Genomic DNA, 7,646 nt, shown 5'->3' with positions numbered 1-7,646 from the left:
TCTTCCAGTCATCCATGTGGCTGCTTGTAGTGAGAGGTTCTTGAAAGCCAGGTCTGTGCAAGTGACAGATGGATGATGACCTCAGGGCCCTAGTGGATGCCTAGAAAAGTAGTGGTGGGTTCACTTTAAGTTTCTTCATAGAACTGTGGGTTCTGTAGGGTAGGCTTGAACCTGGTCCCAGCAGTCTGAGTGGATGCTGCTCTCTGATGGCTTGAATGACAAAGGAGCGCCCTGGAGAGGAGGCACAGCTGGACATGCATGTGCCAGTCTGTTCATTTCCTACACTTCCTGTGACAGCTTCAGGTGGTGCCTGGCCAGGCATTTGCAGGTTCCAGTCCTGTGGAATCAAGAAGGGGAGATTTCTGCCTTCTGTTGCACTTTCAGCCTCCACCAGTAGGGGGTGCAGTGGGGACATCGCCGTGTCACCTGTGCAGCAGATGCTGGTACCAGCAGGTCAAACAGCAGTCCCCAAGCTGGGAGAGTTGGTAAGAGTGTGTGTGTGTGTGTGTGTGTGTGTGTGTGTGTGTGTGTGTTTAGATCTTTGTGTTAGGATCCAGACTTTGGTGCTGTTTGACACCCTACAGTTAAGTAGAGGCTCAGTGTGTCCCCAATCCTTGCAGGACATCCCAGGAAGCCATGGCTCAGTCAGCAAGGTCAGACTGACAGTTCCTGAATTTGGGTGCATTCTGTAAAATGTGAGTCTCCTTGTTGACTTTTATTTATTCTTGTTGCAGTGGTTTACCATGCAAAAATTAATTTAAAATAATGTCTTATATGCCATATTCTCCCTTCATGGTACCCTAGGGTGTTTATTTGCTTAAAACCAGATTTTTTTTTTTAAGATTTATTTATTCATTATGTATACAGTATTTGGTCTGCATGTATGCCTCCAGGCCAGAAGAGGGCACCAGATCTCATTACGGATGGTTGTGAGCCATCATGTGGACGCTGGGAATTGAACTCAGGACCTCTGGAAGAGCAGTTCAGTACTCTTAACCTCTGAGCCATCTCTCCAGCCCCCTTAAAACCAGAATTTAACGAGTAACTTTAACACTATGGAATATTTTTATAATAATGGAAAATTTTTGCCTGGCATGGTGTTGCACACCTATAATCTTGAACCCTAGGGGCTGAGACAGGAGGATAGCTATGAAGGAATATTGTGTCTTTAAACACACACACACACACACACACACACACACACACACACACACACACACACAGTTTTTTTCCTGGTAAACACAATTTAAAGCTTCCACAGTATTTGAGTCAGGCAGGTGCATGTGCTCAAATCAGGAGGTCCCCCCCCTTTTTTTTTGACAGTGTTTCTCTGGTTAGCTTTAACTTTCATAAAATTCACTCTGCACTGTAGACCAGGCTGACCTTGAACTCATAGAGATCCACCTGTTCTGTCTCCTGAGTGCTGGCATTAAAGGTGTGTGCCATGACCACCAGGCTCATTTCCTATGTCTTAGCCACCCCACCTGGGGCTGAGCCCTGGGAAACGCCCACTTCAGGGTGGTGATGGTGAGCTGGTCTTCCTTGTGCCAGCATCTGCTCTTTTTTCTTCCTAGCTCACTGTAGGCACTTTCTGGTGTTTCTGTGACAAGATACACATTCCAGGTGTAAAGGTCTCCCTAAGACATGCTCCCTCAGCTCTCAAATAGAGAGCTAGGGCTGCTTTCTCCCTTTGGCTATATGGGTGGAAACAGGGGAGAGCCTGCCACTCAGCCCTCCAAGATTGGAAGCTCCCAGAAGGCCTTGGGGTGTAGCCATGGCCATGCCTCACCCATTCTATAGAGCCAGCAGAGCCCAAGAAAGGCAGGCTGAGATGTTGGGAAAACCATGGCCGCACCTCACTGCCTGCCTTGCAGGGTCTGGCGGTCCCCCATGAAGGCAAGTGGAGGAGCCATCATCTTTAGTGTGACCTGGTTTGTTGCCATGGAAGTCTCCGAGCTATATGCTCATGAGGACCTGGTTCATGCCTGACATGAGGAGGGTATGCTCTGGGGGTGACTGGACAAATAGAAGACCCAGAGGCTTAGCACATCCTTGTAGTGTCCCACAGAGCAGAAAGGCAGAAGCCAAATCCCCTCAAAGCTCAGACCGGGCCGATTACCACAAAACACCTAAGACCCCTTGGATTTTGGTAGGCATGGGTGTCAATATTTTTGTAAATGGAGTTGAATTCAACACAGCTCTTGAAGGATAAGACATGGGTGACCTCTTGAGTGCTCTTAGCTTCATAGCTGCCTAATTCCTGATATAGACCTTGTCAGAATTTCACCTATGTGTTGCAAACCTGGACCAATCTGAAAACAGACTGCACCTCTGGGGCCAGCCTGACACTACTATTCCTTCCCAGAGACCTCAACTCTTTGGAGGTCCTAACTGTTAGAGTAAAGCACAGCTGGCCCCCAAGCCCCTGCTGTACAGGAGGCGGAGGCTCTGGGCTTAGGTGGTCTCTGGTCCAAGTCCTCCAGCCCTGTGTACTGTCCCTTGTCAGTGCGTCTGTAGACAGGAGCACCTGTCAGCATGGTGTAGCTGTGTCTGTTTTGTGCTGGTCTGTCGACCTCTATGATTATCCACAAATAAATATTTTCATTGCAGATGTGTTTGTGATTATTTCTTCCTAGCCTGCCCCCTGGGGTTCCTGATTAAATAGGTGGCAACTAAAACACCCATCAAAGGAAAGTGTGTTCTTGTTCCCACCTATGGTGGCGCCCAGCTCACCCTTCACTCTCTCCTGTCTGGTGTTTTAGGGCCAGTCCTGAGTCTTCCAGCAGGATTCTGGGGTGGGAGCTTAGAGACAGAAGACCCGTCCTGTTGCTCCTTGCAAGATTCTGAAGATCGGTCATTGGCTAAATGTCCAACATCCCAGTTGTTAGTGAGCTCTGGTGCCACCTGGCACCTTGACACTTGACAGTGACACTGAGTGCTGAAGCTTGGGAACATGACCATAGCTCACCTGTGCACTTAGGTGTAAATTGTGGAGCAGTTCAGCAGTTGCCCTGAAGGCAAGGGGTGGGGGGCTGGGTTTAGATCCCTGAGTCCCATTTGGTCAATCACTGTCAGAGAGAACACGGGCCCATGCAGGAAGCTGACAGGGACAGAGCAGTGACATAAACTGGTGACAAGTGTCCTGTGACCACTGCCCTGCTTCCCATGAAAGGCCACCTCTGTTTATGTAAAGCCGTGGAGGCCAGGTGTATACAAATGGGATGTCAGCGCTGGCTTCTTCTGAAGGCACAAGAGAGTGCCACCTTTTCTATGTATAAGGCTGAAGCATCCTTGGCTTGGGGCCCTTCCTCCATGTTTGAGGACAGAAACGGCATCTTCCATCTCTCATGACTCTGACCTTCCTGTCTCCTCCTAATGTATGACACTGGACCACTCAGCAACCCAGGATCACCTAGCTCTTGAGATCTTCAGTTTGATCTCATCATTAGAGCCTGTTGGCCATGCCAGGTACCCTCTCTGCAGGTTCAGGATATGGGGCATCTTTGGAGGACATTCCTCAGTGGGCTACAATCTGAGACAAGGTGGGACACGGTGGAGTCTTGACTTGGTCATCTCTCCTCTCCTGGGTCCTGAATCATACATCCCACAGAGGCTCAAAGGCAATCTCACCCAACTCAAGGTCTCCCCTAGTTAGGAAGAGAGGCTGGCTTCAAGCTTCAGGGAGTTCAAGTTGGTGCCTGGACCTGTACATGTAGTCCAAAGTGTCCAATCAGTAATGAGGGAGATGCTGTCCCTGGATGCTGTGCCCAGGGGCAGTATATGGCTAGACCTTATAGGCTAGGCTTGATAGTCTCATGATACCTAGTAATTCACAAGTCTGGCTGGCTTATTATAAAGTCTGGGGACCTCTTTTCCCACCTTTCTTCCCCTTCTGTCCTGTGCCATTATATGTTAGATGAATGTGATCTGCTTTTTGATTTTGATTTTCAGGGGATTACAGTTAAGAGATTGTATGAATCTCAGAACAGACTTTGAAATTTAGATTTTTAAATGAGTTTGAGACTTACCGACTATGGGGCCTTTTAAGCTGGACTGAATTGATTTTTTCATTATGATATGGCTACAAGCCTATGGGGTCAGAGAGATGGTCAATGCTCTCAAGGAAGACATCCAAAGCTGTCCTCTGGCTTTTATATGCATGTACACAGGTGCACAAATACCCTCTGCACACACTTAGGTTGTGAATAAAAGAGGCAGGCTGGGTGTGGTGGCACATGCCTTTGATCCAAGCACTCAGGAGGCAGAGGCAGGTTAATCTCTGTGAGTTTGAGACTAGCCTGGTCTACCTAATGCGTTCTAGGATAGCCAGAGCTGTGTAGAGACCCCATCTCAAAAAAAAAAGAACAAACAAACAAACAAACAACAAACAGATAAATGAATAAGTGAGGCATACAATTGTTTACGGAGTCTCTACCATGTGGTCTGTCAACTTTTACAAGTTAGAACTTTCCCCTTTTCTCTTTAGTTTGGATTCCTGTTGTTGTGCAAAGACACAATGACCAAAAGTAGCTCGGGGAGGGAAGGGTTTAATTTAGCTTACAGCTCCACATCAAAGTTCATCATTGAGGGAGGTCAGGGCAGGGTCCTGGAGGGAGGGGCTGATGTTGAGGCACTGGAGGGATGCTGCTTACTGGTTTGCTCCCCATGGCTTGCTCAGCCTGCTTTCTTAGAGCATCCAGGACCACCTGTCCAGGGATGGCTATACCCACAATGGGCTTGCCCACATCAATCACTAATTAAGAAAATGCATTACAGACTTGCTTATAGATCAATCTTTTTGTTTGTGTTTTTCAAACTATAATAAAATTGTCCCTGAGCTTCAAAAAGAAAAGGAAAAAGGGAAATAGTTTATTGTGAACCAAATATGAACGCTCATGGCCCAGGATCATGATTCAAGTTACTCTTAATGACATGTTTGCCCTCCGTGGACAAAGATCCATGAACCTTGATAGTCACAGATAAGGAAGTCATGAACCTGCTAGTGGTGGCACATTTGAGAGGCAGAGGCAGAAGGATCACTACAAGTTCCAACCTGGGCTAAATAGCAAAATCCTGTTTAAAAACAATTAAAAACCTGGTCTAGGGGGCTGGAGAGACGGCTCAGAGGTTAAGAGCACCGACTGCTCTTTCAGAGGTCCTGAGTTCAATTCCCAGCAACCACATGGTGGCTCACAACCATCCATTATGAGATCTGGTACCCTCTTCTGGTGTGCAGATATACATGGAAGCAGAATGTTGTATACATAATAAATAAATAAAATCTAAAAAAAAAAAAAAAAAAAAAAAAAAAAAAAAAAAAACCTGGTCTATGGAGAGATTTCCAGGACAAGCCTCCAAAGCAATACAGACAGCAATACCCTGTCTTGAAAAACAAAAAAAAAAAACCAACAAAAAAACCAACCAACCAAACCCCAAAACAAAACAAAAAAAATTAAAAGCAGGACAGGATGGATGGCATATGTGAGCCCTAGAGTCAATCCCACCACCACCAAAACCGAAAACAAACTTTTAGTCAGGCATTATGGGGCAAGCCTGTATTACTAATTGTGAGATAGACACGGGAGGGGTCACCTCAAGATGGAGACTAGCCTGGTCTGCCCCTGAAGCTGCCAGCCAGCACCCAAATAAATCACATACAGAGTCTTATTATTAGTTATGAACATCCTGTCTTAGCTTGGCTTGTTTCTAGCCAACTTTACCTGTTTTAGATTATCCCGACTACCTTTCCTTCTGGGCTTTTTTTGTCTGTCTCTTCTGTAGATTTTTACTTTCCTTCTTACTTCATGGCTAGATGGGTGGCTAACCCCGGAAGTCCTCTCCTTGTTCTCTTGCTGCGCCTGCTTCCTTGTTTCTTCTGCCTGCTTGCCAGCCTCACCAATCCTTGCTCCTGCCTTGTTACCGGCCGTTCAGCTCTTTATTAGGACCACCAGGTGTTTTGGACAGGCGAAGAATCACAGCTTCACAGAGTTAAAGTTAAAAGTCACACACCTGAAAATAATATTCCCCAACACTGACGCTTTCTTCCTTTTCCCTCACCTTCTCTGTTCAGCACTTCCTTCCTTTCTCTTATGCTTGAATTAGACCACCCCCCAAACTTCTCATGAGGTCTGGTTCTGCAAGCCACTGGGCACAGGACACTGGCACGATGAAGGCAGAAGTGTGTCCTGGGCAGGGCATCCACACTGACAGGGGACAGAATGAATGAGACAAGAGGAAAGCTCTGTGTCACTTACATGGCTGTTCCCTGGATGGACAGATTCCAGGGGTGGGATGAGGGGGTTCTCAGTCAAGGAGGGCTTGCATATCAGAGCTAAAATGAACGTCATGGAGGTCGGAGGACAGTGTGTGGGAACTGATTCTCTCCTCCCCCCAAGTGGGTTCTGGGGATGGACTCAGGTCATCAGGCTTAGTTGCAAGTGCCTTGACTCACTGAGCCACCCTCCTGGCCCTGTTTTGTGAGTTGGGATCTCCTTATGTAGCCAATGCTGGTCTCCAATGAATGATTCTCAGCTTGGCAGTGGTGATGCATGCCTTTGATCCCAGCATTTGGAAGGCAGAAGCAGGGAGATCTCTGAGTTCCAGGCCAGCCTGATCTACAGAGTGATTTCCAGGACAGCCAAGGCTACACAGAGAAACCCAGTCTTGAAAAACAACAACAACAACAACAACAACAACAACAACAACAACAACAACAAAAGATCCTCCTGCCTCAGCATCATGAGTGCTGGGAATTATAGGTGTGTGCTTGCATGACCAGAAAATACATATTATTATTAGTTATTATTATTTTGAAAAAAGGTCTTAAAGTATATCCCTGGCTGGCTTGGAACTTACTTGTTAGACAAGGCTGGCCTCAAACCCAGAGATCTGCCTACCTTTGTCTCCTAGGTACTGGGATTAAAGATGTGCATACCTGGCAAATAGGTAACTTTTCAATAACGGGCTTTGAATTACATACAAGGTGCGAACTATCAACCAGAAAGCAGTTCCTCCTCAGACTCTTCTTGTGCAACTACCTTAGAGAGTAATTGCTTTCTGGGAAGACAGAAGAATGACAATCACTTCTTTCTTAAGTTTCATGGCCCATTGGCTTCGGTGCAATCCATACTGCCCACCCTCTGGAAGGTACAGCTTAAGCAGGAAGGCCATCTGGTTACTTCCGGTTGAATACCTCTTCAACTTTTGTTCCTAAGACCCTAGGCTGAGAATCAACAAAAGGATTTAAAGATGGATGGACTGAACCATTAGTCACCGGGCGATGAGTAACTCCAGGAAGAACTGAAGCAATTTTTAGCCTGGGTTCAGAAAGGCAGGGAGGCCTAAGAATAAAAGGCGTGTTCTGAGCCTGGGAGGAACGCCAGCGCTATGTCCATCAAAAAGCAGGTGGACCAGCACCTGCTTCATTCTCCCTCCTGCAGAAGTCAGGGACCCAGCACGATTGGCTTCCTCAAGGGAAACTTGTCACTGTGGAGAGGTGGGTACAGCTGACTTCTGGGACAGTCCCCCCACTCCTGCCACCAGACACAGACTGAGGCCAACTTTCTTACCTCAGTCTGGTTCCAGGACCTTGGCTACCCTTCCCACTGCCACTGGCATCCCAATTGGCTGCCCAGATTGTATCGATC

This window comes from Cricetulus griseus (assembly GCF_003668045.3).
Source record: "Cricetulus griseus strain 17A/GY chromosome 1 unlocalized genomic scaffold, alternate assembly CriGri-PICRH-1.0 chr1_0, whole genome shotgun sequence".
NCBI classification, from domain to species: Eukaryota; Metazoa; Chordata; class Mammalia; order Rodentia; family Cricetidae; genus Cricetulus; species Cricetulus griseus.
Note: the sequence above shows the minus strand (reverse complement) of the source record.